The 20,181-nt window shown below is 35.6% G+C and overlaps 1 protein-coding gene and 1 pseudogene across 4 annotated transcripts in view; both read right to left on the bottom strand.

The window, feature by feature from the left end:
- The window catches only part of MICU1 (mitochondrial calcium uptake 1), a 231,387-nt gene that overhangs the window by 198,097 nt on the left and 13,109 nt on the right, over positions 1-20,181 (bottom strand). The window lies entirely within an intron of this gene.
- LOC123821102 lies at positions 1,401-2,354 on the bottom strand (annotated as a pseudogene).

Here is a 20,181-nt window from a genome sequence, read left to right as displayed (position 1 = left end):
ATTTCATTTCTGGGTGTTGATCCAAAAGAAACAAAATCACTATCTTAAAGAGATATCATGGAGATACCTCCATATTCAGTGCAGCATTATTTACAATAGCCAAGCCATGTCCATAACCTAAGTGTCCAGCAATGGATGAATGGATAGGAAAATATGGTATATTTTCATTGATATATACAATGGAATGTTATTCAGCTATAAAGAAGAAAGGAATCTTGCCATTCCTGACAACGTGGGTAGACCCTGAGGGCATTATGCTAAGAGAAAGGCAAATATCATACAGTATAAGATTCACTTCTATGAAAAATCTTAAATAAAGAAGAAGAAAGAAAGAAAGAAGCCAGATAATAGCTTGGTAGTTGCCAGAGGTGGGGGGTGAGATATGGACAAAATGGGTGGAGGTGATCAAAATGTGTAAACATTCAGTTTTAACATAAGCAAGTCCTGAGGATGTAATGTGCAGCACAGTTAATAATACTGTACTGTATATTAGAGAGTTGCTAAGACAGTGGACCTTAAAAGTTCTCATCAGGAGAAAAAAATCTGTAACTATGCATGCTAATGGATGTTAACTAGATGTTATGGTAATCATTTTGCAATATATACAAATATCAAATCATTATATTGTACATCCGAAATAAATATAATGTTATGTCAATTAGTCAGGCTGGTGTGGCTCAATTGGTTGGAATGTCATCCTGTAAACCGAAAGGTTGTGAGTTCAATTTCCAGTCAGGGCACATGCCTAGGTTGCGGGTTCAGTGCCCTTGGGGCATGTACGAGAGGCAACTCATTGATGTTTCTCTCTCATATTGATGTCCGCCCCCCGCCATCCCTTCCTTGCCCTCTCTCTAAAATCAATGAGCATGTCTCCTCAGGTGAGGATAAATATAAATAAAATAAAAATTTGGTTATAGTTTCAGTTTTATTTTCTTGATAAGGCTATGTTTCTCAGGGTTAAAACAATTAAGATTCTAAACACTTAACAAAGCAATGTCAAGGGAAGGGCACAACTGTTCCCATTCTCTGGGGTATAACAGCTATTCCAGTTTAATACCTAACTCCAAAACAAAATTGAGTTTTTATATTTTCTAAACAAAATAAGTACAGTCACTATCTTCATCTGAGCTTATTCTAATCTTCAAACACAAAACTTAATTTTAAGCTTGAAATAAAAAAATTTAAGAGGCATGATGGCTGCTGACCTTAGGATGTAGTTTGTACCTTACAAGATATTTAACAATCAAAACACAGTAATAATGCCATTAATGAAGTTCTCAATTTAGAATATGGAATGCTCTTCCAGGAAAGGGGGTGAGGAGGGTGAAATGAGTTTAATGAGTCTCTCTCAAGATCTTCATCTCATTTGCTCCCGTTGTGTTTTCTATTCAGTAACTAGATTAATGCTTTGAGTCCAAGATGTGAGAGATTTTTCTTATAGTAGTTTTACATGTTGTTTGGTGCTCACTTTCCATTGGTTCCTCTTGCTTGCATGTTCTATCTGCTGCTTCTTTCAAATGTTGGCCATTCAGCACATTCCTTCTAACAGCAGACTGAAAATGTCTTCCACCTTTTCTCTTCTCAATCATCTTCCTCTTTTGATTTAGCTCTTTTCTTCCGCTCCTTATTTGTCTGGCTGTTTCCTTTGCTTATCTTCTTCCTCTGACCCTCTTCACTCTTTTAAAGCTGTTTTTTTTACTCTTGACACTTTTCTTACTTTTGTCTTCTTCAGTTACTGTGTCACTCTCTGAAGGACAGGTCTGTTTTACCATTTTGGAATGGTAAAACAATTCCAAACCTTGGTTTGGAATCTTGCCCTCTGTAGCTGCAGGGTGTCCTTGCTTAGGACTCACTTTTAGATTAATAGATGCGGTTGCTGTTTTCACTACTCCTCCCTCCTTGATTTCTACCTTTCTCTTTCTCCCTCTTCTAGCAGCTCTGAGTGGTTAATGTGACAATTGCTTTAGTCACATCCTCATTCTGGGTTTTCCCTCATGGTCAGTATCTTTTTTTGAAACACTAGTTTCTTTTTCTTAACTTCAACATCAGATGACACATTTGATTGTTTAGCTGATGCCTGTTGACCTGAAAATTTCACTTTCAGATTGTTACCTATCTCCCATAAACTTTCATTAAATTCTTTCATTTATTTGGTTTCCCATACTTCATTTTCTGAGTAAGGGAATATACCCTTTGGGTCTACAAAAGCAGTCTCGTGAGTTCCAAAAAGAAAATGGGTTCTTTGTGGGCAGTTTTACAGCTCCATTAGGAACTTCATGTATTCAAGCTGGCCAATGAAGATAACCTTTCATCTTGGCAAAGGTGAGGTTTCCAAGTTCGAAATTAAGAGTCATATTTTTCAATGAGGTGATGCCTGACCGTTGCAACCCCAGGCCGCCTCTTGGTTCCCAGGTAAGCTGCTGGTCAGTATAGAAGTATTTTCTTTTAATGTTACAGAAAGTTTGAAAAATGAAAATGAAATAAATCCATAATTTTACCAGCCTCATATATATTATACCTGCAGTACATTTTTAAAAGTTATTTTCTAAGGAAAATGTTCTAGAGATTTGTTATATAACGATGTGAATACCCTTAACACTACTAAACTGTACATTTGGTTAAGATGATAAATTTAATGTTCTGTATTTTTCACCACAATAAAAAAATACCTACAAAATGTGCAACACAAAGCGTGAGCCCTAATGTAAATTATGTACATCACTTATAATATACCAACCAGGGCTGGTGTGGCTCCGTGGATTGAGGGTCACCAGTTTGATTCCCTGTCAGGCAGGGCACATGCCTGGCTTGCAGGCCAGGTTCCCAGTTGGGGGCGTATAAGAGCAACAGATTGCTGTTTCTCTCGCACAATGATGTTCTCTCCCTCTCTTTCCCTCTCCCTTCCTCTCTCTCTGAAAATAAACAAATAAAATCTCTAAATATATATATCAGCATTGGCTCATCAATTGTAAAAATGCATTACATGAAATCAAAAGGTTAAAAAGGGGAAACTGAGCCCTGGCCAGGTGGCTCAGTTGATTGGAACATCATCCCAAACACCAAAAAGGTTGCAGATTCAATACCCGGTCAGGGCACAAAGCTAGGTTGCAGGTTCAATCCCTAGTCAAGGCGTGTACGGGAGGCAACCAATTGATGTTTCTCTCTCACACTGATGTTTCTCTCTCTCTCTCTCTCTCTCTCTCTCTCAAATCAATAAACAAATACTTGGGTGAGTATTAAAAAAAGAAGAGTAGGGAACTGGAAGACAGAGTGAAGGCGTATATGGGAACTCTTATTTTTCACCCAACTTTCTTCTTTGAATCAAAAACTGCTAAAAAAAAAGTCTATGGATTTAAAAAAGTATTTCCTTCTATAAGGTATTTTCCACTTGTAAATAATAATTTGCCTAGAGTCGATTACAATCACTATGCAAGTTTCATATTCTTTGAGAAAATACTCAATTACACCTATGACTGCTCACAATATGTCTCCAAAAAGGATAAAACAGATAAAAATCCCTGCAGTCCTCCTTCAGTGCACTCTTTCACCAGTTGCAACCCACATTTTCCCTATGTGACAATGGTGGTGAGTTAATGACAAAACACAGTTACTGAACTCTCGCAGGCTTTCTCAACAGGTGTTCCATGAGAGAATAAAGACATCCACTGGGCAATGAACTAATTGTTCTCTTACACCTTTAGAATGGTAGATCTGTGCAAACAGAAGGAGAATTGAGAAAGTAATCACTGAAATAATTTTTGTTGTTCTGTGGTTCAGCTAAGGAACCCTGGTTGAGACTGTCAGAGACATGGAAAACTAAGTTATAGCCTTTTGAGGAGCTGATACTAGCAGTTATCACATTTCTATTTTGTACAGACAATAGAGGAGCTAACAAAATAAAAACATACATGTGACACTGGGTAAGAATGGTAAAGAAAATACTTCAGCTCTCAAAATATCTTGTTAAGCTGCTCCGCTAAACTCTACAGATCAGTTAAATGCATCCATAAACAGAGAATAACCATTAATATTTTCCTCCTATGTATATAATCATTACAGGAGTGAATAAGTATACTAAAATCCTGAGGCCGGTATGAGAAAAGACCAGAACTATTCTGACCAGATTTGAAAAAAGTTAGCACCTAAAAATGAAATATTAAAATAATACCACATCAAAATTTATTTGTAAATAGGTTAGGGTCTGAAACAATGGTTTCAGAGCATTCTACTAGACCCATGAAACACAACCCTATTCCCTGTTTCTTTTCTCCATTGTTTTTCTTCCTTTCTCTCTTCTTCTATAATATATGAAAGCTTCAAATCATCCCAAGGCACTTTTAGCACAAAGTCAGAACACAAAGAGAACACAAATGCCCAGTCTTTATCCCAATACAGAGGTTCTGCTGGACAAGAAGTCAACATAGATGGTAATCTAAAGGCCTCCATTCATCTTTCCCTAGCCTGCAGCTCTCACCTGGCCTTCTTGTAAACAGAAAGTACTCCTAAACACAAAAAGAGAGAAGGAAGCAATAATGTGTAAAAAGTCCAATACTTTGGACTTAGAAGTCTTAAATTTAAATCCCAGGTACTCAAATTTAAACTCTGGATGCTATCTGGTCTCAGTGTTCTTATCTATTCAATTAGGGGAATCACGTTACATGGTCTCCCAGATTCTTTTCCATCTAACATTCTGTGATTCTGTGATGGAAAAGTTAAAGATTCACAGAAGTATCACTTCATCTCCCAAAAGTTCTCAAGAGCCAAAAACTCTCAAAGATTTTCAGATCTCCTACCCTTACTTCTCCTTTCTTCTTTATCCCAAAGTTTCTTCTCCCTTTATCTAGGTTGGTGTTACTAGTAACCAGTAGCACCCCCTCCCATTTTGGTTATGACAACCAAAAATGTGTCCATACATTGCCAAATATTCCTGGGGGAAAGGGATAATAATCTGGTTTAGTTGAAAACTACTGTGCTAGAGGACAAGAAAAAAAAATCAATAGGAATTCTCCCCACATTTTTGAAACCACAGTCCTTTGGTCAGAAAGAAGAGTTCCCCTTTCTCAGAGTTTTAAGTGCCTGCACAGTGCCAGTACTACCACTGCCCTAGAGATGAGTGTGCATTTTTTAGAATTTCCTATAATCATAGTAATATACAAACCAATTAAAGAATGGGCAGAAGATTTGAATAGATACTTCATCAAAGAATATATATAAGTGGTGAATGAGCACATGAAAAAATGCTCAGCATCATTAGCTATTAGAGAAGTGAAAATGAAAACCACAATTAGTTACCACTATATATCTATTACAATGTCTAAAAAACAAAAACAATACTAAAACCAACAATACTTAATATCAAAGATACAGAGCAACTGTACCACTCATACATTGTTGGTGGGAAAGCAAGCTGGTATACTCCTAGCTATTTACCCTAGAAATTAAAACTTATGTTCATATAAAAGCCTGTACCTAAACGTTTATAGCAATTTTATTCATGATCATCAAAACCGGAAATAACAGCTGAATGGATAAACAAAGTCTAATGGATCCACATAATGGAATATCACACAGCAATCAATCAATGAATGAAGAATGAATTATTGACATGCTTAACAAGAATCTTGAAGGTATTATGATGATGAAAGAAGCCAGTTTCAAAAGGTTACAGGACATTCTGGAAAAGTAAAACTATACTGATGGAGAAAAGATCAGATTGCCAGAGGTTACCAGTAGGTAGAATGTTTGACTACAAAGGAACTACACAGAGATTTTTAGGGTGACATTCTATACACAGACAGTGATGATAGCCACAAAAATCTGGACAAATGTTAAAACTTACAGAACTGCAATGCAAAAAATAAGTCAATTTTATGGTAAATAAATTTCTTAAAACATGAGTTTAAGATTCTGACTACGTATTTCATTAAAGATTTCTGCATCTGTATTTATTATAGATTGTAGTCTTATTTTTCCATCTCTGTCAAGTTTGGCTTAAATTAAAATTTAAATAATGTAGTAAAACACTGATTCTCTAGATAGTTTAAAATAGTATAAAAATAATTTATTTCTTTAGTGCACCTGTGAAAGCATTTTCTTTTTGCACCTGTTAAACCATTTAATGTATCACTTTTTTTTTCTTTGAGTGGCAATTCTGTTAAAAATGTTTCTGTTTTCTCCATGGTATTTGATTAAATTCTCTACTTCTACCCATTTCATGTGATGAAAATGTATGAATAGTTAGAAAAGTTAAAGTAGCTCTAAGAATACACAATATAGGCACAATATAGGCATGCGTGTCTAAGTTTAAAACCCTTTTCATTTTTTATTATTTTTATTTAAATTGTTCTATTATAGTGGTCCCAATTTTTCCCCATTACTCTCCCCTACCATGCTTTATTTATTTATTTTATTTTTTTATTGTTGATGCTATTATAGAAACCATTCCCCCCACACCTTGGCCCACCTCTACCCAACCCCACTGCTCATCCCCTGGCCTTCAGCACACTGTCCTCTCCGTCTAAGGGCTATGCATATATGTTGTTTAACTAATCCCTTCATCTTCTTTTATCCAGTCCCTCTCACATCCCTCCCCTCTGAGATCTGTCAGTCTGTTCCATATATCCATGCCTCTGGTTTTATTCTGTTTATCGGTTACTGTATTTTGCTGTGTATAATGCACACTTTTTTGCCAAAATTTTTGAGGGAAAAATAAGGATGTGCATTATATGTGGGTAGTATATTTGTGTCTGTTCTTGTGTTTTGTAACTATTTGTCACATAAAATTTCTTGTACCATAATATGTTAAAAAATGTTAAAATTCCTTCATAATACAAAAAACAAACATCTAAATATAAATAAATAAATAAATAAATAAATAGTTGAGTAACAAATTAAAATAAACAACTTTTTTCATGAAAGTTTGGGCCAAAAATGTGGGTGTACATAGAAGCGTATTATACATGGCAAAATATGGTAATTTTGTTCATTAGATATTTGTATTTCTCTGACTGGCTATTTTACTTAGCATAATAATTTCCAGGTCCATCCATGCTTTTGCCAAGGGTAAGAATTCCCTTTTTTATAGCTGCATAGTATTCTATAGTGTAAATGTACCACAGCTTTTTTATCTAATCATCTACTGATGGACACTTGGGCTGTTTCCAGATCTTGGCTATTGTAGATAATGCTCCTATGAACAACAAAAATTATTATTATTATTATTATTTTTAAAGGCAGATGTCATTTAGAAAACTAATATACAAATTATTTCCAGGCAGTCTCACAAATGGGGCAATTTTTATGTATTTCTTAACCATAAATTTGTTATTTTGACCTTGAATGTCAGTTACACCTTGCTTAATCCAAAGAGTGTGATATCAGTTGTTAAACCTAAATATATAGTCTAATCTACTGGGGAGTAAAACTATTAAGTTAATCACATTAGCCTTTCTCAAAAGCAGGACCAATCTGACATGAACTTTGTAAAGCCATACTACACTGTAAGCTTCAGAGGTTTGAATACCCAATATTCTACTGATAAACATTCCCTCACATATTGTATGTGAAGCTTCTCTGGTCTTCCTCGTAGCATCTGAAGCCTTTCATTAAGAATAAAATCATTACTTTGTATATTATATATAATGATAATCTTTATATAGAAATTAAATATTCTATCAAAAGAGACTATTTTAAAGCTATTTTTTAAGTCACAGTTTTCTAAACAGTAGGCTAATCCAAAAACTTCTCTCTCCACTATACGCAGCCAGGCCCATCCTATCAAGCATGGATTTCTCCAACAGTCTCTCCTAAGTGGACTCCTTGCTTCATTCTATACACTTGCTAGAGTAATCTTTTAAAAACACACATCAGAAACTGCAGAAGAGGCAGATCTACAGAGACAGAAAGTAGATTGGTAAAGTTCTTTTTGGGACAATGAAAATTCTGGTGATGGTTTCATACCTCTCTGAATATACTAAAACCACTGAGCTGTAAACTTTAAATATGTAAATTATATGGTAGGTGAGTTATAGCTCAAAATAAAGCATTTATAAAAATGTAAATCAGATCATATAATTTTCCTGATAAGTAACTAAACTGGGATTAAAAACCAGGATTTTCTATCTTCCAAGTCTATACTCTTTGTTGCCTAAAACATTTTCAACTCCACTTTAATTACTCTATCAGTCACACAATACAATGATGCTTCTTCATTCTCTTCATTTGTTAAGAAATTTCATATATTAAAGGTAGTAGAAATTCCTTACTCTGAATTTAACACCTGACATTTAGGGCACAAGAAAGACATTTCATTATTTTTCCTTTTACCTTCAATTTGCTTGCCTAGTAACCTTAACAAGTGACCCCTCACTATCACCTTATAAGAAGACTATACGAGTAAGCACTCGTCAGATTTCATTATCCTCTCCAAATACTTTAATCTGGCAATTAATTCCCACAAAGTCACCTTTCTAGAAATTTGCAATTCCTGCTTTGTTATCTTTTAACAAAAGACAATAAAGGCAAGCAATATAATAAACATCCATTACAAAATTAAATAGCCTGTGTGAATAAAAATTTTTTTAAATCAAAACATTAAAACACTGGCCCAGGCTGGTGGGGCTCTGTTGGTTGGAGCATTGTCCTGTACACCAAAAGACTGCGGGTTCGATTCCCGGCCAGGGCACACACCTATGTTGTGGGTTTGGTCCCTGGTTGGGGTACATACAGGAGGCAACCAATTGATGTTTCTCTCTCTCTCTCCCCCTTTCTTTCTCTCTAAAGGTAATGAAAAAAATATCCTCAGGTGAGGCTTAAAACATTGGTATTAGTTGGCAGAAAATTAAAAAAATTTGAACAGGGACCAAAAGATTTACCTAATGTAGATAAGGAAGAGAATTAGGAGATGGAGATGTATGTGGCTTCTTTAAAAATGAAATAAACAACTTCTAGCATTTAAAGGAAACCCTAAAATCCACCTTAAAACTCATATGGAATTGACACCTCGCCAATGAAGATGGTCCACATCATATGGCATCAGAGAAATACAAACTAAAACAAGATACTAATATGTACCTAATACAATGGCCAACATCTAAAACACTAACACCACCAAATAGTTGAGGATGTGGAGCAATGGGAACTCTCATTCATTGTTGATAAGAATGTAGCCACTCTGGAAGACAGCTTGATGGTTTCTTACAAAGCCAAACATACTCTTACCATATGATCCAGCCATTGCAATTCTTGATATTTCCTCAAAGGAGATGAAAACATATGTCAATGGAAAAAAATTACACATATTATGTTTATAACAGTTTTATTCATAATAGCCAAAACATGGAAGCAACCAACATATTCTTCTGTAGTTGAATGGGTTAATAAAATATGGTACATCAGATAATGGAATATTATTCAGGACTAAAAAAACAGAGCTATCAATTTATGAAAAGACATGGGAGAACCTTAATTGCATAGTACTAATGAAAGAAGCCAATCTGATGTGGCTATATTCTGTTGAGTCCAACTATATGATATTCTGGAAGAGGCAAAACTATGGAGACAGTAAAAAGAACAGAGGTTTCCAAGGGCTGGGGTAGAGGGAAGGATGATAGAGGAAGCACAAAGGATTTCTAGGACAGTAAAATACTCTGTGTAATACCATAATGATGGATATATGTCAATATACATTAGTCCAAATCCATAGACCATGCAACACCAAGAGAGCAGTGTAATGTAAGCAATGGACTTTGGACTATTATGATGTGTCAGCAGGTATATCAATTGTAACAAATGTACCACTCTGGTAGGGGATGTTGATAAAAAGGGAGGCTATGCATATACGAAGGAAGAGGATATATGGGAAATCTGTTTCTGGTTCCCCTAAATTTTGCTGTGAACATAGAACAGCTCTTTAAGAATAAAGCCTTTTTTTAAAAAAAAAAATCATATTGAATTTCTTTTTTGTTTGGCCAGCAAAATTTATTTATTCAGAAAGAAAGATCATGGGAATGTGACTCCTCTTTACAAAACAAGAATGCGTATTCAAAAAATATTTTGTCCTTTAAAAATTATTAAGTGAGATCATGTACTGTAACTCAATAGTCATTTGGCAAAAAGGTTAATGTAAATGGCTAAAAACTAGCCTCATGTGATTACTAAGGCTGATAAATAGTAATCTATTAATTTAGGTTATCTGTTCTACAAATGCATTTTTATTTATACCCTTTCATTTTATTTTTTAAATATATTTTATTGATTATGCTATTACAATTGTCCTATCTTTTTCTCCCCTTTATTCCCCTCTGCTCTGCACCACCCCTCCCACCAGCATTGCCCCAGCTTAGTTTATGTCCATGGGTCATACAATGAGTTCCTTGGCTTCTCCATTTCTTATACTTAGACTATTCTTATCCTCCCCCTATTTTGTACCTACCATTTCCGCTTCTTATTCCCTGTACCTTTTCCCCCATTTTCCCCCCTCCTCCTTCCCGCTGATAAGCCTCCATGTGATCTCTATTTCTGTGATTCTGTTCCTGTTCCAGTTGTTTGCTCAGTTCATTTGTTTTTGTTTTGTTTTGTTTTTAGGTTCAGTTGCTGATAGTTGTGAGTTTGTTGTCATTTTATTGTTCACATTTTTTATCTTCTTTTTCTTGGATAAGTTCCTTTAACATTTCATATAAGGGCTTGGTGATGATGAACTACTTTAACTTGACCTTATCTGGGAAGTACTTTATCTGCCCTTCCATTCTAAATGATAGCCTTGTTGGAGAGAGTAATCTTGGATGTAGGTCCTTGCCTTTCATGACTCTGAATTCTTTCCAGCCCCTTTTTGCCTGCAAGATTTCTTTTCAAGAAACCAGCTGATAGTCCAATGGGAACTCCTTTGTAGGTAACTATACCCTTTTCTCGTGCTGCTTTTAAGATTCCTTATCTTTAATCTTGGGTAATGTAATTATGATGTGCCTTCACATGTGCTTCCTTGGGTCCAACTTCTTTGGGGCTCTCTGAGCTTCCTGGACTTCCTGGAGGTCTATTTCCTTCGCTAGATTAGGGAAGTTCTCTTCATTATGTTTCTAAATAAGTTTCCCATTTCTTGCTCTTACTATTCTCCTTCTGGCACCCCTATGATTCAGATGTTGGAATGTTTAAAGTTGTCCTGGAGGTTCCTAAGCCTCTCCTCACTGTTTTGAATTCTTGTTTCTTCATTCTGTTCCAGTTGAATGTCTAGTCTTCCTTTTGCTCCAAATCATTGATTTGAGTCCTGGTTTCCTTCCCTTCACTGTTGGTTTCCTATACATTTTCCTTTATTCTACTTTGCATAGCCTTCACTTTTTCTACTATTTTTCGACCATACTCAACCATGCCTGCAAACATCCTGATTACCAATGTTTTGAACTGTACATTTGATAGGCTGGCTATCTCTTCATATTCGTTGTATTTTGGTGGCAGGTTTGATCTCTTCTTTCATTTGGGCCATATTTTTGTGTCTTGGTGCACCTGTTATGTAGTAAGGGGTGGAGCCTTAGGTATTCACCAGGGTGGGGCAACCCATGTCACTTCGTTTTGGCACTGTATGTGGGGGAGGGGTCCGAGAGGGAACAATGCCATCTGTTAGTCTCTCTGCAGGCTTTCAGTCACTTCTTCCACTACCGACAAGCTAATTGGGCCCTTTTGGTGCTGATTCCCAGATGAGTGGTTTTATGTATGTTCTAGGACCCTGTGGGTATCTCCAACGAACTCTACTATGAGGCTTGGAGTTTCTCCAGCCACTTAACCCCCACAGGTACTTTCAGTCAGAGGTTCTGAGGCTTTACTTCCCTGCGCTGGAACCCTGGGTTGTGCGGTCTGTCTCGCTCCCCAGTTGTTCCTCCTGGTTTATCAGCACACAAATGTGGGACTGCCAGGTCCTCCAGCCGCCACCTTCCTGTGCATCCTCTCCACCCCAACTGCCTACCTCCTCTCCTCCTACCAGTCTGGATGAATATTTCTACTTTAACTCCTCGGTTGTCAGACTTCCACACAGTCTGACTTTCTGGCAGTTCTGGTTGTTTTTGTTTTTAAATTTGTTGTCCTTCTTTTGGTTGTGTGAGGAGGCAAAGTTTATCTACCTATGCCTCCATCTTGGCCAGACCAATCACATTGAATCTCAAGGGACAGTACTGAAAAAGAACAAAGTTGGAGGACTTTCCCCCTTTCCTAGACTCAGTGAATTTTTACCCGTACTCTGGGGTGACAGGGTTTGCTATCCTTCCCGAGTGTCCAAGGGCTTTTTTTGTTATTTAGGGGGAAAGAGTCTGAAATAACATTTTTGCTTTTCTCATTGCAGTGGATGCTTCCCTACAATGAGCTGAATCCATGGGAGGGGATTTCTCTGTCTCACCCTTTCCCCAGTCTTTCTGGTGAACTCCTGGTTGATATCCAGTGAGAAGAGCCTGTGTGTGGGTATAAACTCTCCTTGTATCTATGGTTTCTAGAGATTCTATACTCTAAAAATACCTCAAATTGGTCTTTAGCAATTTATGAAAATTTTAGTTGAATTTTAGGTAATTATCCTAGAGAAATGAAAGCATGTTCACACAAAAACCAGTAAATGAATGTTCACAGCAGCTCAATTCATAAAAACAAGCACATAAAAGAGTGTTCAACCTCATTACCCATTATCAAGATGCAAATTAAAACCACAATAAGATACCACTACACACCTATTTGGCTAAAAAAAAAGTTAATGACGATATTAAGTGCAGCAAGAATACAAAACAAGTGAATCCTTTATATGTTGCTGGTGGGACTGCAAAATGGTAGTCACTCTGGAAAACAGTTTGACATTTTCTCATAAAGTTTAATATGCATTTACCATGAGATCAAACAATCCACTCCTGAGTAGTTACTTTGGAGAAATAAAAATTTCATTCTCATAAAACCTGTATGAACGTTACCAAAGGTCTATAATTGCTAAGAACTATGTCTTTCAACAGTTGAAACAATAAACAAACTGTGGCATACCCATATAATGGAATATAACTACAGTAAAAGGAATAAACTGTTGATACATGCAATAACTTGGATGAATTTCAAAGTATTATACGCAGTGAAAGAAACCAGTCTCAAAGGTTACATACTATATGATTCTATTTATACTAGAGATGGAGAGTTTATCAGTGGTTGTCAGAGAATAGAGGTAAAGGATGGTATGACTACAAAAGGATAGCATAAAGGGGTTATTTCAGAACTTTAATGTATCCTGATCACAGTGGTAGTAAACTGAACATATATTACTAAAATTCATGCACTAAATTTCAGAGAACTAAGAAAAATAGTCAGTTTTACTATATGATAAATTTAAAGCAGCTTTAAAAGCCAGGTTATATACTATATGATTCCATTTATATGACATTATAGAAAAGGCAAAACAATCACATGAGAAAACAGATCAATGGTTGCCAGGGATTGGGGGTAAGGTGAAGAGGGTGAAATAAAGGGGCATAAGGCAATCTCCTCTGGGGAGAAGGAACTGCTTTGTATCTTGATTATTGTGGTGAATATATTACTGTGTTTCTCAAAACATAGAGAATACAAAAAAAGGATAAACTTTATTGTAAGTAAACTATACTTCAATAAATCTAAATACAGTTGGTTCTTAAATATACCTGTGGGATGTGCTATTGAAAAGAAAATATTTAGCTTTAAATACTTATTAAAAAAAAGAACAAAATAAAGTATCTATCTCAACAATTAAAATAAAAACAAAGTAAAAAGAGAAGAAATAAAAAGCAGAAATATAAAGGTTCTAGGAATGAGTCTAATAAAAGATGTGTAAAATTTTATTGAGGAAATCACAAGACTTCATTGAAAGACCTCTTTAAAGGTCTAAGACCTAAATAAATGTAGAGATACAGCATGCTAATAAACTGAAAAACACTTTTTTTGTAAAGACAGCAATTCTCCTCCAAACTAAACTACAAAATCAATGCAATCCCAATGAATCCCAATGAGATTTTAGTGTTCCTGGATAAACTACCCTAAAATAAGTCAAAAGTATAAAAGGCCAAGAAATGCTAAAACATGCTAAACAAACAAACAAACAAACAAAAACAAAGTAGTGGAAGCTACCCTAACATTAAAACTCATTAGAAGTCTTAATACTTACAACAATGTGGTACTGACACAGTACAACAGAACAATGGAAAAAATTAAAAAGGCCCAAGACAGATCCACATAAATACAGATACTTCATGTACAACAGAGGTGGGGTAGAAAATCAACAGAAAAAGGAGTATTTCTCAATAAATGGAGCTGGGATATTAGGTGTGCATAAAGAAAGACACAGATTAACAATAAACAAATGTCAACTGTAAGTGAATTAAACACGAGTGAAAAAGGAAAAAATGTAAAGCTGATATGAGAATATTTTTATGACATAAGAGTAGGAGAAGTTTTTTCAAACACTACCAAAAAACATTACATATAAAAGACTGAAAGGTATATTATATTAAAAGTGTCAGTAAAAAATGCATGTCATGGTAAAAGATACCACAGAAGACAAAATAAAAGACAATATTAAAAGACTCTAAAAAGAAAGTAAAAAGTTGAGTCCAGAGAGGTACAAAAGAGTTCTTCCTCATATTACCATCAAAGGACTAATAGCCAGACTATAATATTAGTTTCTCAAAATGAGAAAAAAAATCAAAAGGAAAATGGGCAAAAGAGAAATCCAAATGGCCACTAAACATCTATAAAGATGCTGAACAGTATTCTCAAGATAATAAAATGAAAATTTGCATCAAATATTTCACAACTTACAGTCTGGTAAAATTAAAAAGGCCACAATACCCTACACTGACAAAGATGTGGAGCAATGACAACTCTCATGCTTGATGTTGAGAGCATAAATTGGCTCAATCCCTTTAGAAAAGTTGACATTATCTTGATAAATAAAGACATGAATATCTTTAACACTATAATTTCACTGTAGAAAAATTCAAACATATTCCAAAAGATATGTACAGGAGTATTCATAACAATACTCTTTGTAATGAAAACTAGTAATAACCCAAACGTCCATTAATATCTGTTTTATTCTCATCTAAACACATTTTGTCATTGCTTTTGAGAGAAAGAGGGGGGTGGAGGGAGAGGGAAAGAAAGAGGGAGAAGGGGAGAGAGAGAGAGAGAGAGGAGAAGGAACATCAATGTGAGAGAGAAACATGGATCTGACACCTTCTTGTACACACTCTGACTGGAATCAAACCCACTACCTTCCAGTTTACCCAATGACATGCCAGCCAACTGAGCCACACCAGCTAGGGCTCCATCAACATTTAAATAGTTAAAAAAAAAAGTAATTCATGTAATAGAATACAATATGTTAACAAAAAGATGAACTACAAAATACACAACAAAGATAAATCTTACAAATAATAATAATAAAACAAAATTGAAAATAAAATAGACACAAAAGAAAATACAGTTGTATTCTGTTTTTATGACATTTAAAAAGATAATATTCAACCATAATGTTTAGGGATGTAAAACTTAAAGGAACACCAAGAAATTGATCATTGTAAAAGTCAAAATAGGGGTTATCTCTGAAAAAAGGGAGAGAATTGTCATAGGAACAAAACACACGGGAGTGGAAGGATCTGGGGGCTGGCGATGTCCAAATTCCTAATCTGGATAATGAATAAATAGAAGTTTACTTTATAATTATTCTTTAAAGTGAACATTTCTTTTTTATATATTTCTTACTTCAAAATAAAACAATATTTAAAAAATAAGATAGGAAATTATGAAATAAGTTTTAGGAATATTTACATCCCCCCAAAAATGCTTTACAAGTAACATACAATAAGTCTCACAAATACGATGTTGAGTGAAAAGGAAATCATAAAATATATATATATATATGGTTAGATTTCATCTATATAAAGCTCAAAAACAGGGAAAATAAATTGTTTAGTGATACACATAATCATGATTATTACCAAAATTTCAGATGGTACTTTAATCTCCTGAGGTTGAAGATGGCTATGATCAGGAAGGGGAACCTGGAAGACTCTGGGGTGATGAACTGTTCTTTTGTATCCTGGGTAATGGTTAGCTAAATAGTTCACTTTTATAATTATTTTTTAAAGTGTACAAAGATCCCATGTAGTCTTCTTTATGCTATATCTCTATATGATATATACTGTATTTATGTAATATATGAGGTCTGTCTATAAAGTATCCAGCCACATACCATGAAAAATAGAGACATTTACTGAAGAAGGTACAAGATACAAGAAACACTGTACATAAGATAATGACCCTTCAATCCCCTTCAAAGCAGGCACCTTGGGATCTCACACAGTTCTCCCAATTACCATCAGGTGTCCTGTCATATTTTCCTGAATCTCACTGATGGTCTGAAATCTCTTCCCTTTCAAAGTGATTTTAGTTTTGGGAAAAACCAGAAGTCGCAGGGTGCTAAGTCTGGGCTGTAAAAGTACTGAATCACCTGAGTAATTTGACATTTTACTAAAAAACCTTGCACAAAACATGATGTGTGAGCTGGCACGTTATCATGATGAAGCTGCCAATCACCAGTTGCCTATAGCTGCAGCCTTCTGAATCACAAAAATAGTTTCCACAGAGGAATGCTTAAGCTTAATGCAAAATTTGATGCAGATTCGTCGTCTACTCACTCAGTCATTTTGAATGCAACAGCCACAAAGTACACATCCTTACTCAACAGTGTCTACTGCTTCACTGACTAGTACTGTGAAGTCACTACTGTCACCTATGCAAATTCCAGTTCACTCTCCTTGGCCACCAGGTTACATTCATGTCATGAAACCCATTCTTGTTATATTAACAACAGTTGGAATTTTTCCGGACAGACCTCGTACACATATAAAATTCTTTTCTAATGACACCCAACCATTCAAAAAGCTGTTATTGAGTTGAGTTAATTTAATCAAACAACAGAATAAACCTAAATGGCTTATATAAACCTATTACCACATTCTCATTTGTAATTTGCTAATTTGCTAGTTCACTCATTGCTAAATATGTTGGCTTTGTTAATAAAGCTTTAACATGAAAATGTATAGCAAAAGTACTGGTTGACCTAGCTAAAGGTCAACTCTACAAAAGGCTGAGAATGATCCTAGAAAGAATAAATTAAAAAATATATACTGATCAACAATAATGCATTATATGCACTGTAGAACACAGAGTTAGTATACTTTATGGGCTTCCTTATTAAATTAAAACCTCTAAATCCTACTGTGATATGTGACATGTGAAATGATATGTGAAGACAGAATAAAGGAATCAATATTTAATAAAGATGCCACCTTCCATGTGCAGGTATTTCTGTACTTTACAAGTGCTGCAATGAATACTCTCTCATTTGCATTATATTCAATTTCCAGATGTGGAAAATGGGGCACCTATATTAAAATATAGTAACAATTCCACATCAAAACTTAAGTGTGGATTTCTGACATGTTACTCAGAGTCTCCTTCAACAGCAAAGAACTGATTAGCACTACAAGCCAATCTGCAAAATTAATGTATATTTCTGCCAAAGTCTCTTTCTGCATAAATAACAATTTCAGTAGAATTTTGTAGGCATTCACAGCAACAGACATTTTTACACTCTTTTATAACAATCTGTCTATATTTATGTCCTCTCTAGAAACAAACCTCCTAGGATGACAGCAATTGTATATATTTCATAGTATATTTTATTTCCTTTCTAACCTTTATTCCAACTTCTACATACTCAGGTACTTTTTAAAAAAGATTTTCCCTTGCTTACATTAAGATATTTTAAACTGCCCTGGCTGGCATAGCTCAGTGGATTGAGCGCGGGCTGCGAACCAAAGTGTCGCAGGTTCGATTCCCAGCCAGGGTACATGCCTGAGTTGCAGGCCATAACCCCCAGCAACCACACATTGATGTTTCTCCCTCTCTCTCTCTCTCTCCCTCTCTCTCTCTCTCTCTCTCTCTCTCTCTCTCTCTCTCTCTCTCTCTCTCCCTCCCTTCCCTCTCTAAAAATAAATAAATAGAATCTTTAAAAATATATATATTTTAAACTTTAGGATTTAATTAAAGCCAAAATTAGAACATCACAAATTAAAGTGCTACTAAACATGTAGAAAAGTTTATATTATTGTATATATTTTAAATTTATATTGTTAACTTTATTTTTATTGTTGACACTATTACAAATGTCCCCATTCCTCACACCCCTTTGCCCTACCCTCTGGCCACCACTACACTGTTTCTATGTCTATGGGTTATGCATATATGTTCTTTGGCTAATCCCTTCACTTTTTTTTATTTTGTTTTATTAAACTGAGGCCCAGAAAGTTAAGTGTCTTATTTAAGGTAATCTAGTTAATTTACACTAGATACCAGACCTTACTAACTTGATCTTACTGGCCATTAATTTTGAAGTCAGTCAGACCTATGATCTCAGACTTAGCAACCTGGTGCTTCCATAAAATAGGAATAATAACACAATACAAACAACTATGAAGAGAAATAAATGAGACTTCAGCCAAGATGGAGGCATAGGTAGAAACCCTTCGATTCCTCACACAACCAAAAGGGTAACAACCAATCCAAAATCAATAAACCATCAGAAGTGCCAGAAAATCAAACTGCATTTGGTTGTTGGAACTCCAACAACCAAGGAATTAAACAGTTAACCAGACCAACCAGACTGGTAAGATAGGTGGATGGAGAGAACCCATGGTTAGGCTGTGGACCATGTGGGCAGAGCTAGCTGAATGGTAAACTGAGACTCAAAGCTAACTGGACCAGGCTGGGGTTGTCACAGAGGGAGAAACTCCCAGGCTCACAGAAGAGTTTGTTGGAAAGTGGGGCTAGAAACCAGCAGGGGAGTTGCATTGTTCCCTCTCTGACCCCTCCCCCACAGACAGCCCTGCTGTTCAGCAAGGAGGGTTGCCCTGCCCTGGTGAATACCTCCATCCCCTTACAACTTAACAGGTGAGCCCAGGCAAAGAAATATGGCCCAAATGAAAGAACAGAGCAAAGCTTCAGAAAAAGAGCTAAGCAATGAGGAGATAACCAACCTATCTGATGGAGAGTTCAAAGCCCTGGAAATCAAAATGCTCACAGAACTGATTGAGCTTGGTCGCAAAATGAAAGAGCAAATGAAAGATACCCAAAGTGAAATAAAGTAAAATATTCAGGAAACTAACAGTGGCAGGAAGGAAACCAAAACTCAAATCAATGATTTGGAAAAAAAGGAAGAAATAATCATCCAACCAGTACAGAATTAAGAAAACAAGAATTCAAAAAAAAAAATGAAGAGAAATTTAGGAACCTCTGGAAAAACTTTAAACTTTCCAATTTGTGAATTATAGGGCTGCCAAAAGGAGAAGAACAAAAGCAAGAAACTGAAAACTTATTTGAACAAATAATGAAGGAAAACTTCTCCAATCTGGCAAAGGAAACAGACTTTCAGGAAGCCCAGGAAGCCCAGAGAGTCCCAAAGAAGTTGGACCCAAAGAGAAACACACCAAGGTACATCATTATTACGTTACCCAAGATTAAAGACAAAGAGCAAATCCTAAAAGAAGGAGAAAGGAAAGAGTTACCTATAAAGGAGTTCCCATTAGACTATCAGCTGATGTCTCAAAAGAAACTTTGTAGGCAAGAAGGAGGTGGAAAGAAGTATTTGAAGTCATGGAAGGCAAGGACCTATATCCAAGATTACTCTACCCAGCAAAGCTCTCATTTAAAATGGAAGGGCAGATAAAGTGCTTCCCAGATAAGGTCAAGTTAAAGGAGTTCATCATCACCAAGCCATTATTATATGAAATGTTACAGGGACTTATCTAAGAAAAAGAAGATAAAAAATATGAACAGTAAAATGAAAATAAATTCACAACTCTCAACAAATGAACCTAAAAGAAAAGAAAAACAATGAAAAAAAAACTAAGCAAACAACCAGAACAGGAACAGAATCAGAGAAATGGACATCACATGAAGGGTTTTCAGTGGGGATGGGGAGGGCAGAAATGGGGGGGAAGTACAGGGAATAAGAAGCATAAAAGAAATAAAAGGCATTCAAATTGGAAAGGAGGAAGCAAAACTGTCATTGTTTGCAGATGGCATGATAGTATACATAGAACAAACACCCTATAGACTCCACCAAAAAACTACTTG

The sequence above is a fragment of the Phyllostomus hastatus genome, unplaced genomic scaffold, assembly GCF_019186645.2.
Source record: "Phyllostomus hastatus isolate PE091 unplaced genomic scaffold, TTU_PhHast_1.1 phas_contig_38, whole genome shotgun sequence".
In the NCBI taxonomy this organism is placed as follows: domain Eukaryota; kingdom Metazoa; phylum Chordata; class Mammalia; order Chiroptera; family Phyllostomidae; genus Phyllostomus; species Phyllostomus hastatus.
The sequence above is the reverse complement of the archived record's forward strand: the minus strand, read 5'-3'. Positions and strand labels throughout refer to the sequence as shown.